This window comes from Diceros bicornis (assembly GCF_020826845.1).
Source record: "Diceros bicornis minor isolate mBicDic1 chromosome 1 unlocalized genomic scaffold, mDicBic1.mat.cur SUPER_1_unloc_6, whole genome shotgun sequence".
In the NCBI taxonomy this organism is placed as follows: domain Eukaryota; kingdom Metazoa; phylum Chordata; class Mammalia; order Perissodactyla; family Rhinocerotidae; genus Diceros; species Diceros bicornis.
In genome coordinates this window covers 698,206-715,398 of record NW_026690859.1, presented here as the reverse complement: position 1 = coordinate 715,398, position 17,193 = coordinate 698,206, and the positions used below count along the sequence as shown (strand labels likewise).

Below are 17,193 nucleotides of genomic sequence, written 5' to 3'. Positions count from 1 at the left end.
AGTCTTATGAAGTCTTGTAGGCAATCTAAATAATTATTTGGAACAAGTAACTAAATAGTTGTGAAAAAGATGAATGTTAGATGAACTTTACACAATAATGATGTGTTATGGTGGTTACAGCTTGCACACTCTTTTTGGTGACTTAAAACTTTAGAGTTTTGCTAAAGTTTATGATAAAAATTCAATTGAGTATCTAGATCATTTCCAAATAAGATAAGATATTAGACATTGATTGCTAAATGTACGTTTGTCTACTTTTGGCTTTTCATTACAGGAAAACTAAAAGGTGTTTTGGGTCTATTGATAAGCATGTGTTTTATTAAAAGATTGTACTATAAAGTAACATATTTCTAGAAGTTATAAAGTGTTTATAAATTTTCCAAGCCACAAGATAGTGATGTAAAAGAAATTTATAATTGTTTACTTAGTTTTTACTTACAAATTGGGGTTTCTAAGAGTTAAAATTTCTAATTAGTATATGTGATTGAAGCCACTAAATATTAAGAAAAATATGTCTGTGTACAGGGAAAGTAAGATGTATAAAGAAGGTACAAAGAATGGAAATATTTTTTTTGATTGATTAAGAAAGATAAATTTGTCCTCAAGTACTAGGAGGGAAAAGAAAGACATGGGACAAATTCTGAATGTGAAAAGAAAGCTATAGAAGGTTTGCGGAAGGAATTCTGGAAAAGCAGTTTTTGCATCGTCAAGTTGGCTAAGGTTGAAATGAATTTAATTAAGTAAATGAGTTTTAATATCAGAAGTAAGCTGGTACAAAATTATAATTTGGTCTTATTTCTCTTAAAAGGATAATTTTCTTGAACTTGATAAAGAGGTTATAAAAGATTTTTCTTTACCTTTGAGTAATTCTACCTAAAAAAAAAAAACTGTTAAAATAATTTCCTACTTTCAAAAGACTGAGGTCTCTCTATTAAGGCTTTTTGGACTGTTAATACTCTGTTTGCTTTGACTGTTTATATTTTTGACAAGCTCCCCAAAATTCATATCTTAAATAAAGTCTTTTTTTTACTTTTTTCTTTGAGAATTTTCAAAAGGCCCTGGAACTTATCAAAGAAATTTGCTCTCTTAAGGAGAAAGATAATACTAAACTTATTAGGCTGATACAGTATGTTAAATTACATGGGAAGCAATGTCAGACAAGTGATGATAAGTCTGCTTAGGTGCTATTATGTGGGTAAATGTTATTGATATAGGTGTTTTAAAATTGTATAACATTACTGAAATTCTGATCTGTTCTTGTTATCAGTCACAATTCTGATTATTATTTTAAAATGTTGTATGTCACAAAATTAACCAAATTTCTCTGTCAATTGCCATTTTGAGGTCTTGTTGTTTGCAGACTCATTTCTTTGCTCTAATGCTTTTACAAAATGTTTCAACTTCAGAAAAACTCATAGAAAGGACTCTGACATTTACACTGAAGTACAGGCTTCTGATAAACTTTCTGATCATAAAACTGAACTTGGTAAGAAATTACAGAAATCTGATGGAGAGACTGATGACTTCATGAAGCTGCTAACAAAAAGATTGGGATCAAGAATGGATTACACAGGACTGAATGAACTGATAAGGATGATTATAATTTTTATGATTTTTCATTTGAAGTATTGCTGAATTTTTAATGTTTTGTTTTTTCAGATTTAAGGAAAACTTTTTCTCTTTTCTCCTGAGCTAGCTATGATTTATAGCAATTTGGTAAATGATATTTTTGTAAGTAAAATTGAAATATTTATCTTTTTCTCTCTATCTGATCCCTCGAATTTGGAAACTCTTAGTGAGTATTGTTGTTTTCATGGCAATATAGTTATTTGCATAAGTTCAATAAGAATCTGTTCTCCTTATAATAGGATACAATTGGAAACACTGGTTATATTACCAAGGTTGTGACTGGAACATCATATTTGCAATATAACCATACAGCTTTTGAGGAATGAAGATTGGACTTTATGGAATAAAGCCACGTGGAAATATTGGCCTGGTACCTTATGTTCCAAGCAGCACTTACCAGGATAAGTAAAGAATGTCACTTATCTGGCAAGTACAAGGAACCTCGAAATATTTGGGGGGAACCTCGGAGGAGAAGAATTCACCCAAATCTGTAGGTATTGCAGGCAAAGTCTGATGACAAAATCCTTGGCTTGGCTTTCCTGGCCTCGAGAGGCCTTTGAAGTTCAATCCGAGATTCCTTATAAAATGTTCCAGCAAAGCAGATTTAAAAGAGCCTATGTGATCAATTGCTATTCTTGCTGTACTTATGTAAATAATTGTGCCAACTCTATTGGAACTAGACTTATTTTGCAAACTAGTAATTTTTAATTTGGCTATCTTAATAAAAATGAGGGTGATTTTAGACAGAAAAATTATATTTCAGTTAAAACTCTAGTATACATTTGCGGATATTAGATCCTAATTTTGCTGTTTTTTGAGGTTTTTGTTTTATATCTGTTGACTAGACTGGATCCTGATTTCTTCTAGTCTCCTAAAATATCTGGCTACAGATGTCCAAACTAACATTTTTGATTTTTTCCATCATTTTCATTTGAAATCTCTGAAAACTGAACCTCCCCTTTTTCCTGAAACCTTACAAAATGAAGCTGATGGACTTGATATAAACTTGAGATGACCTGACGACACCATCAGAGACATTTTAAACTGCAAAATCTGCTTTGACGCTGACATCTAAAAATCTTCTTAACTTGCTGTCCCCTAACTCAGAAACACGTTTCCAATTTGCTCCAACCATTAACCTTGTTTTTCTTTTGTTTCCATAGAAATGCTTCTATTAAATACTTGATTGCTTGCTTCCATAAAATAGGCATAACCTTGAGAGCCCACCTGCATCACCACCTTCCAAAATGAACTTAATTGAACTGATCTATTATCAGGACTAAGAAATGCGTTCAGTGAGATGAAACAATCTACCAACTCAGCTTCTGGACTATGAAACTTCTTTAAGTTTCAAAAAGACTGTGAAACTTTTAGTTTCAAAGGTGGGACTGTGGGAGATCAAGATTTGGCCACCCTGAAATATATCTCTTACCTTGATTGTTTTCTCTGAAGGACATTTGACCTCCCCCACTACCTGCCTAAAGAATTTGACATGGTGGTTCCTTCCTGGAACAGATCTATCATGATGGCTATAAAGATAATGTAGGGTGGAGATTACAATAGGAAAGGCACCAACAAGCCCCTCTTATCAGAAGTTCTGTCTCTCTGGCCGCATTCTCTGGATGACCCTGCGAGGAGTTGCCAGACAATCATTTACATTTATAAGGGAAATCTCCATTTGTAAAGGTATCTCCCTCTCTGTTTTGAGAAGAGAGGGGGATGGCCTCATTTCTAGAGGCTTATCAATGTGGAAGTTGAGGCCTTAAAGCTGCATAATAACCTTAATCTTGTTTACTGTGCTTTAGTGGTAATCTCCTGTAAGTGACTCCCATCACCCCCAAAATCCTCCTTTGTCATTGGCTGAACATGGTATTTAAGACGAAAATTTCTGCTATTGTGTTGAGAAACGCAGTGTCCCTGCTTTCTCCCATGTATACATGTTATTAAACTTGGTATTATTTTCTCCTGCTAACCTGTCTTGTTGATTATTTGGCCAGCCATAAGAACCTTAAGGGAAAGGGCAGAGGGAGATTCTCCCTCTTCCCCCGACACTACCTAATAAGTTGAACCTAGAGAAGAACTGGAGGAAAAAAAAGCACTACACTTATTAAATATTTTTAACACAGTAAAGAAACTGAGGTTATCTAAACTGAAGAGGAAAATGCTAATAGGGGACAATTCCCATCTTCAATGTATGAGGAAGTCCAGAGAAGGCGAATTTTAAAAAGTGGATATAAAGTGAAAATTATTTAAATAACACAAAGAAAACTTTTATTATATGGCAAAGTAATATAGCAAACAATCAACCAATAAATAAAAAGACAATTAATGTATATCATTGATTAGAGATATTAATAATCAACAGAACTGGTTTCTGAAGGTTGTGGAGTCTTTGTCCCTGGAAACTTGTCAGAAACAAACACTAAGCCATTTGTCCTGGATAGACTTTAGACCTTCTCCTGCTGGAGCTCAAGATCCCTTCAAGTTTCTTCAGTAATTTTAATCTACTGCTAAATTAAATGAGAGAAAACATGGTGAGGTCAATTATGAGTGTGCTCTGGGGGGTTCCTTAGAGGAGTTGTGGAGAAAGAGTAAACACACCTGGGATCCCGTAGTGTTCTGAGAAGCAGAGAAATAAATGTAAAGGGCTTGAGACATATTGGGACCTTAGTAAATAACCATTGTTATCAGTAATAATTCGTTTCCAATAGTGTAGATAAAGTTAGCTATTCTGTCAAAAAAACCTCACTCAAAAATGTCTTAATTGACTGAGGATTAAATAATCAAAGCTGGCTTTGTTTTTAATATTCTTTCTTAGCCAGGTAGGGTTCAAGGGAAGCAAGCAAAGGAATTGTGTGACACTTAGGAGAGTCACAAACCCTGAACTCAGAGTAATGTTTGCTTTAGCCCCTGAAAATTCAGGAGCCTCTAGATCCAAATGCCAACACATTCAAGTTGTTGGTGAATCTTGATTACGATTTTGATACTTTTGGCTGTCTGCTCAAGCAAAGCATCCTTTGAAACCTAGGGTTTCTAAGCCGGTGGTTCTCAATGTGTGGCTGGTCAGCAGCATCACCTGGGAAACGGTCAGAGACGTAAATTCTCATGTCACTCCATCCTGCTGGATCACAAACTCTGGGATGGGCTCAGCACTCTGTGTTGTAGGGGACCTCCACACGGTTCTAATGCACACTGGAGTTCAGGAACCACTGTCTTAAGAGAAGCCAGTCCTAGGTACAACATAGGGTTAGCAAAGATTCCTCTCTCACGAGGGCTTCTCCTGAGGCCACATGGCCAAAATAAGGATTCCCCTTTATGGCCATAGGAAGAACTCCTATGGCTCAACTCCAGGCAGCCGTCTTCAGGAATTTTTCCAATATGACCAGGAGCTCTGAAATTTGGATTCAGAAAAGAAAAAAAAATAAACAATTGATTTAACTTTCAAGAAATTTTCCTGCTTCAGATTGAGTGTGAAGTAGCTGAAATAGAGAAAATTTTCCCAGAACACTGATCTGTCATTTCTTGATGGAAAATACTGAGATCTTTCAGTGGAACTAAACAATGACCAGGAAGGTTATGGTTAGTCTGATGTGTAAGAGGAGAAAGAAAACACAAAGATAAAGAGTAAAACAAACAAACAAACAGGAGAGAGGGAGAGTAAGGAAGGGAGATAGAAACAGGGACCATCAGTCAGAGGTAGTGAGAGGAGGGGGAAAGGAATAGAAGATGCAGAGGGAGAGAAGCAGGTGCCTCTCAGTAGGAAACATACCTGTGGACACTGTGCACGTGTGGCTTTCATAGAAAGGTGTAAGATTTCTAAAAAGCAAAGAAAATAAAAACAAATCCATCCGATTTAGTAATTTGTCCTAAATTTATTTGATCAGCTCTGATCACTCTGATGTCTTCCTTCTCATTTATTTCATCCATGTCTCAAATTCTATGTCCTGCCCTTGTCTAAGGCTTCAGAAACACACCACAATTCAAACCTTCACAAGGTGAAATTTTTAAATCATTTCAACTTCTTCTTTGTCCTTCTGCACAAAATAGATGCCCTACAGTGTTAGCTTACCTTTCGGTGCCTTTCAATAAAACTTTAAAAAACTTTATTCTTAAGAGTACAGTTTTAGATTTACAGATAATTGAACAGATAGTACATAGAGCTCCATACACACACCACACTGCCTCTCTCCTCTCTCCCAAGCCCCGTTTCCCCTATTATTAACACCTTGCATTAGTGTGATACGTTTGTTATAATGAATGAACAATCTTGAAACGTTGTTATAAACTACAGTCTCTAGTTTAAGGGTCACACTTTGTGTTGTACAGTTCCATGGGTTTTGACACACATATAGTGACATGTAACCACCATTATGCACAGAACAGTCTCAGTAACCTAAAAATCCTCTGAGGATCAGATTAGTTCTCAGTGGCTTTTTAATATATTAACAATTGTCAGAATAACGTAAATTTTTATGATGAAAAATGTTCCCCAAGTGCTAAGTTTTGTTAGTCTCACTATTATGATCACTATTAGAAATAATGAAAAAAATGAACCCCTATATAAATAGAAAAATCGTAGAATTTTAAAGATAAAAAATATCTGGAAGATTAGGAAATCCCACATTCTTCAAGACTCTGCCCTCCAGTCTCTCAACATTCTGTGTCATCTATCTGCCGACTCTGCTGAGGAGAAAGAAAGAAATCGATAAAGAAAAACAGAGCAAAAAACAAATTTGGGCTCTAAGTAGTCCTCTTGAGCCAAATTTAATCACGCATGGATTCTTATTTATTGCATATTTGCATCAGGAACATAGTTACTAACTAGAGCCTAATTTGAGAATATCCGTTACGAATGAAAGATGTCATATCTAAGAACAGAATGGAATTCACTGAGGTTTTACTCTTGGGACATTTGTAGGATTAAGTCAGGACATGCTGTGAGAGTGATAAATAAGTTCTATATATTTTTATTCTCCAAGACCATGAATTTCAGCCACACTTTATACCCATGTACTTTGCAACAATGAAAAACAATTAAACACTGACCTTGAATATTTTGCCCTCAGATTCATTAGTCTTTAAAATATAAATTGAGCAATTTTAATCTAGATGAGTGAAAGACTATGGAGACTTCTAGAATGTCACGTTAGGTCCTTTGGAAGTGAAGAATTGACTTTATAAAGCATTTCTATTCCTTCTCATACCTTGACAATACTGCTACTGTGACTCTGATTTAAAGAGGATAATGGCAGGCTATCCTTTGATTTGCACCTTTTTGTTTTTAGTACATTTTCTTAATATTTCTCAGTCTCTTGAAAAATTTTATCATTAAGCTCAACCTTCATTTAAATCACCAGACCTATTTGATGAAGGCGACATGAACATTTACTGGCAAACTCCTCAGAAAATTACTAATTTAACCTTCAGATCATCCATTGTAGAACTCAAACTGGATTTTGCAGGCTCCTCAAAATGGCTCATAACTATGTGTTTGTACATTTATCTGGGAAGATATTATCTAAGGGTAATTGTTCTTCCCAAATGCTTTCTTTACCTCAAACAGCAATATTCCCAAAGTTTTAAGGAAAATGTAGCCAATTTGGTGAAAACCAAGTGAGTTGTTTGTTTTAGCATGCCAATGAGATTAATAAAATAAGTATTTTAATTATTGTTATTGATTATAAAAACCAGAAATTAAGCAAACAAACCTCTTTATCCAAAGACATTTCTGTGAGTGAAATCGTCGGGAAAACTGACAGCTAGCCTCCCATTTTAACCACTAAATCATCAGAAATGTAATACCATGGGCAAACACTTGAGCGTTGTCACCTGCACGAGTCCCCAACGTTATAGCCCGACCAGGGCCACAAATCAGGGGAAGGAGCCGGCAGAGGGGAGACAGGTGTGCCCTCAGCAGCCTTCCTTCCTGGGTCAGAACACGGTCCCAGTTGCTTGCTGTCTAGTTTTCTGGGGAAGCAGAGAATTCTTCTGGGGACACGACACATCAGGTGTTAAGGATGTCATCGTTCTTTTTGAAACAAATGTTAATTCATGTGATGCACTTCTCAGGACAGGAGGAGCCACCTCAAGGGAAGGCAGATCTTCTCCAGGAGCTGACGGTCATCCAGGGAGAGCAGAGTCAAGAGCTGCAGAGGGACAGCCCGCTCCCGCTCTCCCTCTCAAGGACATCTCAGTCGCCAACCGCTCCTGGCGCCCACCCCAGCGGTTCCCATTGTATCCTCGGAGATGCCCGAGCATGCGCAGGACTGGCGCTCAGAGCAGCAGAGGGGCTGGCGAGCTGGAGAGCCCCAGAGCGTGTGCACTGGAGGGGGGGGTCCCTGGTGTGGACATGGCTGCCTCGGAGGTTTGTGTGGGAGGATTGGTGGTTTCTGGATCCTTCCACCAGGATTTTCAGCGCTGGGTAGCTTGCCTTTCTGTAGTGTGGAGGAACGCTGGGCAGGAGCGGCGCCGAGGTCGGCAGTGGGCAGCGGGCTCGGTGTGGAGATGTCCGCTGCAGATGGCGGGAGCACAGTGTCGGGGGCGGGGGCCGGGGCTGCTGGCGGGCTGCTCTAAGCAGAGGAGCCCAACTTAGTCCCTTGGAGGAGCAGCCTGGCAGGCCGGTCCCTCTGCCTTGACGGGGCCCCACCACAGCGGGGCCTCCTGCCCACCCAGCAGAGGTGCAGGGAGCGGCAGGGAGTCGCCTGCCCTCTGTACGAGCCCTTGAAGTCCTGCCACCCGGGACCCTGTCTAGGCCAGGTTGGGATATCTCCAGGTGAACACGGCCCTTCATAAGATGGCCTGTGGTCAGCGCTCCTCTGTCTGACTCTGCTCAGGCTATTGGGCTCCTCATTGCGTTCTTTAAACAAATAAATATTCCTACTTCCTTGGGAACACTTTTATAGAAAAGCCTAATCGCACTAATAGTTTCTGATAATTGACTGTATATTTGCAAGGTACACTTTGAAGCTTGTGAATTATTGTAAACTGTATTTAATGAAAGGAGCTTTAAACAATCCTTGGTGCAAATTATGTAGCTTTCTAATAATAACTCACATTCTGTTAACATAGACTGATGACTGATCAATTGATGATTGACATAATGTGTAAGAAATTTTGGTATCAGTGGAAAGATTTTTCTTGGTAGTTGGTGATAGAATTAAAATCGGATAAGGAGGAGGTTTTTAGAAGTAGTATGTAGTGTGTGTTTTGTCTCCATATTCATTTACAATTGTAAGAATTTAGATTTGGAAAGCTCATAGAACAGGAATTTTCAAATTTTGATTAGACTGATAGGGTGAAAAGTCAAAAGGCCAAATACGGTAGGATTTCATTTATATGATATTCTAGAAAAGATAAACCATAGGGAAAGAAAACAAGTCGTTAGTTGCCATTGATTTTAATATTTAGTTAATCATTTAGTTTAATCATTAGTTTTAATATTTCTGATTTAAAAATTCATTTTAATGATAGCATCCTAATTATGCTTTCGGATGATACCAGAATTTAACCTATTAAATTCTCCAGTAGGAACAAATGATATGTTGGTTATTAGTGTCTTTGAAGTGTAAGTATTGTTGGTAATGAATATAAATGAGCTTTTTCGGATTGTGAACTACTGATTTTTTTACTAGATCCTGTTGGACGTGGCATATTACAAGCTTCAAAAGGCTCTTTAAATTATTGTAGCAGGCTGAAGCTATTAAATTGTAATGTAAGATCTTTATAGATGAAACAGGCAAAAATACAAAAAGCCATTCATCATTTTATCTTTGTTAAAAAAATGAAGTAAATCTTACCATATACATGAATGACTTTTGGCTAGATAGACCTGAACTTGACAAGATGGACTCATTAGTATGGTGAATTTGTTTTGGAATGTTAAAATGGGAGAGGACATATGTGTTACCTGAGGGTGACCCAAGTCAATATGGTAGGTTTCACTGTTTATATGCTCTTTCTGAGTTACGATCTTGATTAAACAGCTAGTCATAGATGTACCAATAAATTTGGGCCATTTTAAGTATCAATATTTTAAGATGTCCTATTTCCCTGATAGTTTCTGATTTCAGGGTGTCTGGGAAAAACAGTTTCTCAACATAGGTAAATTGGAATATAATTTTTGATTGTTGACTTATTGAATCATAGAATTGTGGAGTTGGAAATAATTTTAGTGGTTGTAGAGCCTAACCTCTTCATTTTCCAGAAAATGGAAAGTGAGGTTTCTCAAGTTAAGTCATCCATAGTCTGACTGCTACTTAGTGGCAGAGTTGGAACTAAATTCTTAGATACTTGTCTGCAGATTCCTAGTACAGTGCTCTCTGTGCTACGTACTATTAAGTAGACAAACAAATGAGTTACCTTCCCAGATCATATATGTAGCCAGCAGGGTTGATTCTTTCCCATATGCATTTTTTTCCTTTCTTTTTTAAATAACGACTAACCACAATTAATTCATTCCCCTACCATGTTTAATGACTATACTTTGTGTGTGTGTGTGTCTCCTCGAGCACACGTGGACTCCTTAGAAGTGACACCTGACTGTGATTGGATTGCTAGGCCAGAGGCTGATGTGTATCTGCAACTTGACCAGCTGCAGCCAAATTACCCTCTGAAGTTTTAACAATTTCCGTTCCTGCCAACAGTGTCTGAGTCATCCTTGCCATGGGAATTGTCAGATCAGCATTGTCAGATTTTTAAATTTTTGCGAATCTGATGAGTGAGAAATGATGTATTTGTTTTCCTCTTTGTACGTTAGTTTTGACAAAAGCATAGAGCTGTGCAACTACCAAAATCAAGATACAGAACAGTTCCAGCACCCAGAACTGCCTTTAGCTGCTATTTTGTAGTCAACTCTTCCCCCACCCTTAACCCCTGATGGCTAATGATTTGTTGTCTTCCGCTATGGTTTGTCTTTTCTAGAATATCATATAAATGGAATCCTACAGTATTCAGCGTTTTGAGTCTTGTTTCTTTCATTTAGCGCAATACGTACATTCGAGTGTTCATCCATGTTGTTGACTGTATCAGCAGTTCCTTCCGTTTTATTGCTGAATGTAGTATCTATTGTATGAATGTACCACAGTTTATCCACCCACCAGTTGAAGGACATTTGAGTTATTTTCGGTTTTGCCTTTTTTTGACTATGAATAAAACTACTATAAATCTTTGCAAACAAGTTTTTGTGTGAACATTCGTCTTCTTCTCTTGGGTAAGCACCTAGAAGTGAAATTGCTGGGTCATATGGTATGTGTATGTTTAACTTTATTTTAAAAACTGTTTGTGGTAGTAAAGTCATGTCCCACAAAGATGTCCTAATCCCTAAACCTGGGAATACGTTAGTTTACTTGGCAAAGGTGAATTAAATTTGCAGATGGAATTAAGGTTGCTGATCAACTGCCTTTAAAATAGGGAGATTACCATGGATTATCCAGGTGGGCCCAGTGCATCACAAAGGCCCTTAAAAGGGAAAGAGAAGCAGTAGAGTAGAAAAAATTGCAACAAGGGAAGCAGGGCCAGAGAGATGCCGAGTTCTTGGTTTTGAGGGTGGCGGAGGGTCGCCATAGGCTAAGGAATGTGGTGTTCTCTAGAAGCTTGAAAGGGCTAGGAAATGGATTAAACTTTATAGTCCCCCCAAAAGAACCTAGTTCTGCCGATACCTTGATTTTAGCCCAAGGAGACCCATGTCAGACTGCTAACCTACAGAACTGTAAAACTATAAATCTGTGTTGTATTAAGCCATGAAATTTGTGCTAATTTGTTACAGCAGCATAACAAACTCCACTTTAAAACTGTTTTTCCAGGGGCTGGCCCCGTGGCTTAGTGGTTAAGTGCGTCTGCTCCGCTATTGGTGACCCGGGTTTGGATTGTGGGTGCACACCGATGCACCGCTTCTCCAGCCATGCTGGGGCCACGTCCCACATACAGCAACTAGAAGAATGTGCAACTATGTCATACAACTATGTACTGGGGCTTTGGAGAGAAAAAAAAAAGGAGGAGGATTGGCAATAGATGTTAGCTCAGAGCTGGTCTTCCTCAACAAAAAGAGGAGGATTAGCATGGATGTTATCTCAGGGCTGATCTTCCTCACAAAAAAGTAAATAAACAAATAAAACTGTTTTCCAAAGAGGCTGAACCACTTTGTGTTCCCACCAGCAATGTAAGAGTGTTCCAGTTACTTTCCATCCTCATTAACACTTGGTATGCTCAACCTCTTTAATTCTAGTCATTCTAATAGGTACAGAGCAGGATCTCAATGTGGTTTTTATGTGCATCTTTCTCACGATTAATGACGTTGAGCATCTTTTTCTGTGCTTATTTGTCATCTGTGCATCTTCTTTGGTGAAGTGTCCAAACCTGTGCCCATTTTAAACTAGGATTTTCTTATTGCCGAGTTTTGAGCGTTCCTTATAGTCCTGTCAGATATGTGATTTGCAAAGGTCTTCTCCCAGTCTGTGGCTTGCCTTCTCCATCCTCTCACCAGTGTCTTTGGAAGGTCTGTGTAACATAACTCAAGAGGTTCCACATGACTTTATTTTCCTTCATTGAGAAACAGAGTGAGGTTGGAGCACCTGAGTCCAATCAGACCTTGATCAGAGTTGGGGCTGGGTCTCACTTTTAGTAAACCCAGCCCTTCCACTTTCCCGTTCCTGTTTGCTGTGCTCCCCTCCCCCGCACAGGCGTCTGGTTCTAAGTCTGGTAGATTTCTGTCTCCTCAAGTTTGGGAGCCCATAGACTATTCAGCTACACCCTTCAGACATCTCAGCACAGCTCTCCAGCCTCCACCTGATATCTCTTCACAATATGGGAAATTCCCTGCAGATCAGACTAGCGGTATGTTGGACTTAGGCCACTTTCACCACTTCTGGAGGTTTCATTTTGTTTTGTGGAAGCTTTTGGCCTACTTCCCCAGATTCCTGTGTGGCACCAAAACTTAGCACAAGTGCTGCGAGAAAGAGCAGTAGTGTGTCTGAAAGCCCTCAGGTTTCATCTGCCACACCAGTCCTGCAGAATCACTATAAGTTTGGCTAGTTTCTCTTTTTCCTAGCCGAGGATCTGGCTGAGCAGGCCAGATCCTCGGCAACCACCCAGAATCAGAAAACGCCTGCAGGGCTCACATAAAAAACTTTTTTGTCTTTTTGGAATTTTAGTTGGTTGATTCTGAAGTTCTCTGATGCTCTAAAAATATATTTATAATTTATCTGGCTTTGTCCAGTTTTGCAGCGAGTGCTTTCCTGTCCTGGTCTACTCTAAAACAGAAGTTCCCTTGTCATTAGTTTTTAACTCCATCAGTTATATATTGTCAATATTATAATTGTTTGGAAAAATCATGCTTTCAATGATTTATTCCGATGTTTACCCTTTTTTATCTTCACAATCCATTTTTACCTCTTACCATTTCTTCTTCTATCAGTTTGTTTCTTCTTCCTTTTTTCTTTTGTGAGGAAGATCAGCCCTGAGCTAACATCCATGATAATCCTCCTCTTTTTGTTGAGGAAGACCAGCTCTGAGCTAACATCTATTGCCAATCCTCCTCCCTTTTTTTTACCCCCAAAACCCCAGTAGATAGTTGTATGTCTTAGTTGCACAGCCTTCTAGTTGTTGTATGTGGGACACGGCCTCAGCATGGCCAGAGAAGGGGTGCATCGGTGCGCACCCAGGATCTCAACCCAGGCCACCAGTAGCGGAGCGCACACACTTAGCTTCTTACCCACGAGGCTGTCCCAGTTTCTTTCTTCTTAAAGTATATTCTTTTTTACTTTTTAAGTCTTTTCCTTGAGGAAGATTAGCCCTGGGCTAACACCTATGCCAATCTTCCTCTATTTTCTACGTGGATCATCACCATAGCATGGTTGATGAGTGGTGTAGATCCACGCCTGGGATCCAAACTCATGAACCCAGGCCTTGGAAGCAGAGTGTGCTGAACTTAAACCACTACGTCAGGTGGCTGACCCCCTTAAAGTACATTCTTTAGAAATTCCTTAATGAGCATTTGTTCGTGGTAATACCCTTAGTAAATGTTTGCATAAAAACATCTTTAAGTCACCCTAGTTATTGAGATATAGTTTGATTGGGTATACACTGAAAGTTATTTTCTCTCTGTACCTTGAAGATTTAATCCAACTCTCTCTTGCCTTCCATTGTTAAGTAATGTATCATAGGTCTAAATGTAAGTCTCTGTAAGTATTCTGTTCCTCTGAGGGGCTTTGAATATCTTCTTTTGTATTTAGTGTGCTTTGGTTTCCCTGAATGGATCTGGCTCTAGAATTTGTTTTTTTTTTAATTTTGCTTGAGATGTATTCAGCTGCCTGAATCTAGAGTAGAAGTCTTTTATCAATTCTGGAAATTTCTGTTACTATATCTGAATTTTCCTTTAAATCATATATATATATTTATATTATTTAATTCAAATATATATACATATACACATTCAATATATAGTCATTAAATATATATTTATATTATTTAATTCAATATATGATATTATTCAATATAGTGATTTTTATTATTGAAAAAATATACGAGTATTATTTATATATATAGTTTCCTGTACTTGGCCAAACTCAAGCCACTCTCCTTTGAGCCTATAATAACTTGGCCTATAATAACTACAGCCTCTCAGCACAAATGGTTTCACATTCCCACACATATTATAAGACTTAAACACTTACACAGTTTCTAATAGCTCAAATCAACATCCTTAGGATGACCCCTGCCCCCTTAAAGTGCCTGCTTGAGAAAGCTCAAGGCAGCCAACAGAATTGACTATTTGTTCTGGCCAACACTCGATCATTGGCCCCTGACATCCCTTTCTTAGAGCATTTACCCAAAAGTGCTTACAACTGTGAATCTTTCCTCTGTCCTTTAGAGTTGTAGGTGTGTCTGCTATAACTCAGGAGTGCATTTCTCAAGGTCCTGAGAGCCATTCCTTGAGATGAGGACAGGGTGTCTGTCTCCCAGATGCTGTGAGAAGAGAGAAGTGAAACTTTGATTATTTCCAACTAGCAGACACAACTGGTCAGATCACACTGCACTGACCAACATTCTGTAACTTTTCCCTCCCTGACTCTACTGAGCCCCTGCTCACCCCTCTGCCTGCTCCCTCATTCTCCCTTTCAAATGCCCAGTCACATCTGTACAAATCAAATTGAGTTCAGTTCATCCTGTTCCTTCTTCCCTATTGCAGTGGTATATGCCTGAATAAAATCTGTCCTGACCACTTTATCTAGAGTCTGGCTTTCTGTATATTCCACATTTAACACACATACAGATAATCTCATGCATATGCATAGATGCACATATACAAATGTAACCATGGGCCCTCCAGGACCAGTTCAACTGACCCCATCTTATAAACAGAGTAGTTAGTTTTCTTTCAGGAACTGAGACACCTCTTCCAGTTCAGACAAGTTGGGACCACCAACTCATCAACTGGGAGTTCACAAATGCTTTATATGTGAACTTTATGATATCAAGGAGCTAAAATCTCCATTCTCTGATAATGGTAACACTGCCAATTTGTGAACACACATCTGATGAAGAGCTGCAAAGCTTGATTTTGCTTGCGCATGTCATCAATTACCTCACTTCTCCTTACTTCCAATCATCTACCTCCACATGTCAGAACACCCTGCCCTTCATCGCATAAATTGTGCCCCAAGACCTGGATCAGGGAGACAGATCTGAGACAGACACATGCCCCCGGTCTCCTTGCAGCTCAATCTCACAAAATAAAGTTACATTTCATTTCCCAAAAGCTGATGCCAGAATAATTGGCTTTTTTAATGTGCATTGGGCAAGAGAACCCCAATATTGTGCAGTAACATCAATACATGCATATACACTTACTGGTTGTTTTATTTTTTTATTCTCTTTGCTTAGAGGAGTCACCCTGAGCTAACATCTGTTGCCAATCTTCTTTTTGCTGAGGAAGATTCTCCCTGAGCCAACACCTGTGTCAACCTTCCTAAATTTTGTATGTGGGTTGCCACCACAGCATGGCCACTTGTGAGTGGTGTAGGTCCATGCCGAGGAACTGCACCTGGATCACTGAAGTGGAGTTTTCTTAACTTAACCAATAGGCCATGGGACCAACCCATGTCTAATTGCTTTGAAGATGTTATTAGATATGCAATTGAAGTTTCACTATGATCTCTGGATTTCCTTGCTCTTCCTTTAGTCCCTCACTTCAGTGTATGTGTTTCTGGCTACATCTTTCATGTTAGAGGAATTCCTCAAATATCAAGTGGTCCTTGGCTACCTGTTCATATTTCTGTGATGGGAAGGAAACAGCTGAGTAAGATCTCTGTGGGCCTGATGGGGTCTGTGAATGTCTGGACTCAATGTTTCTTGAGGGGTGTTGAGAGTTGAACTAGTAACAGGCAAACAATGTTGGTGCCCACACTGATCTCTAACAACATACTTATTCTACTCATTCCCACAATGACAGACATCCTCTGAACACGTGGAAATGCTGACAACACACACCCACACACACACACACACTATTTGCAAATGACCAGCAGCATTCAGACCGTAAACTACACATGATAATGCACACTGATACTCAGAACATACACGCAAACACGCACACATACAGACCACTCACTGTCTCAGAGCCCACAGTGACTTGAACTCTCTAAACACACACACGTCAACAAAACACACCTTCACATAGAAGCCATAATAGCCATGCACCATGTGACCATACAGAATTGTTGAACACATAGACATCCACACAACAAGGCACGTGGCCGTGCACATCGGGGCTTGATCAGGAGTTTTTTCACACATCTGCATCAACATGGACACCCCGGGGCGAGAGGGAGAGGCAGAAGGCACAGGGAGAACATGTGGGCAGCAGTCAGGTGACACTTGCATAAAGCAAATATGGTACCCGAAAAGCTGGTTGCTAAAAGACATATGACTCAAGGGTATGAGGAGCCAAGAGGATCTGAAATGGTACAAAGGAGGTGACTGATACAAACCCATCACAAGATATTTAAAAGTAAGGAACAGTGATATTTTAAAAAGCACTGAAGAGAGTGCATCAAAGCTTAGACATAATTCCAAACAATGAATGACATGGAATTCTGGCCAAAGAACAGCCATTATTGCTGTTAAAATTCCTATTTAAATGTTTCTTATAAAATTATAGAAATACTCCTTGATGAATGACAAATAGCCATTGGTTTAAAATGTTTAAAACATTTCAGGATAAAGTTACTTCAGGTTCCACTTTTATTGAGTAGCTTTTCTTGGCCAGCTAGAATAGCTGGACAAAACACACAGAACAGCTGTTTGAAGGGTTGTAGAACATCCTGTGGAAACAAGACTTGAGGGTCTACAATCTCTGAGACTAGGGAAGCACAAGATTGTGAGCACCATCTCCACGTGGCTTCTCCCCTAAGGCATTTGCTATTTCAACAGTGAGAGAAGAGAGTCTGAGCAGAATGAGGAGGAAAAATGAACTGAAATTTGGTTCCAGCCAAGTCCAGTAACTTATGCTTTTAGTCATGTGTGGTAAAGGCAGAGTAACAAATAACATTGATTTAATAAATCCTGTCT

General features: G+C 38.9%; 2 long non-coding RNA genes across 2 annotated transcripts in view; one reads left to right on the top strand and one right to left on the bottom strand.

Moving 5' to 3' along the window:
- Nucleotides 1-4,927: 4,927 nt before the first annotated feature.
- The window catches only part of LOC131401577 (uncharacterized), a 28,515-nt gene continuing 16,249 nt past the window's right edge, over nt 4,928-17,193 (bottom strand). The window contains exons 2-3 of the long non-coding RNA XR_009217765.1: nt 5,399-5,445; nt 4,928-5,020 (exon numbers count right to left, since the gene is read on the bottom strand). This is a non-coding gene — a long non-coding RNA (uncharacterized LOC131401577). The remainder of the gene's footprint in view (nt 5,021-5,398; nt 5,446-17,193) is intronic.
- LOC131401576 (uncharacterized) overlaps nt 8,047-17,193 on the top strand; it is a 28,298-nt gene continuing 19,151 nt past the window's right edge. Inside the window, exon 1 of the long non-coding RNA XR_009217764.1 lies at nt 8,047-8,102. This is a non-coding gene — a long non-coding RNA (uncharacterized LOC131401576). The remainder of the gene's footprint in view (nt 8,103-17,193) is intronic.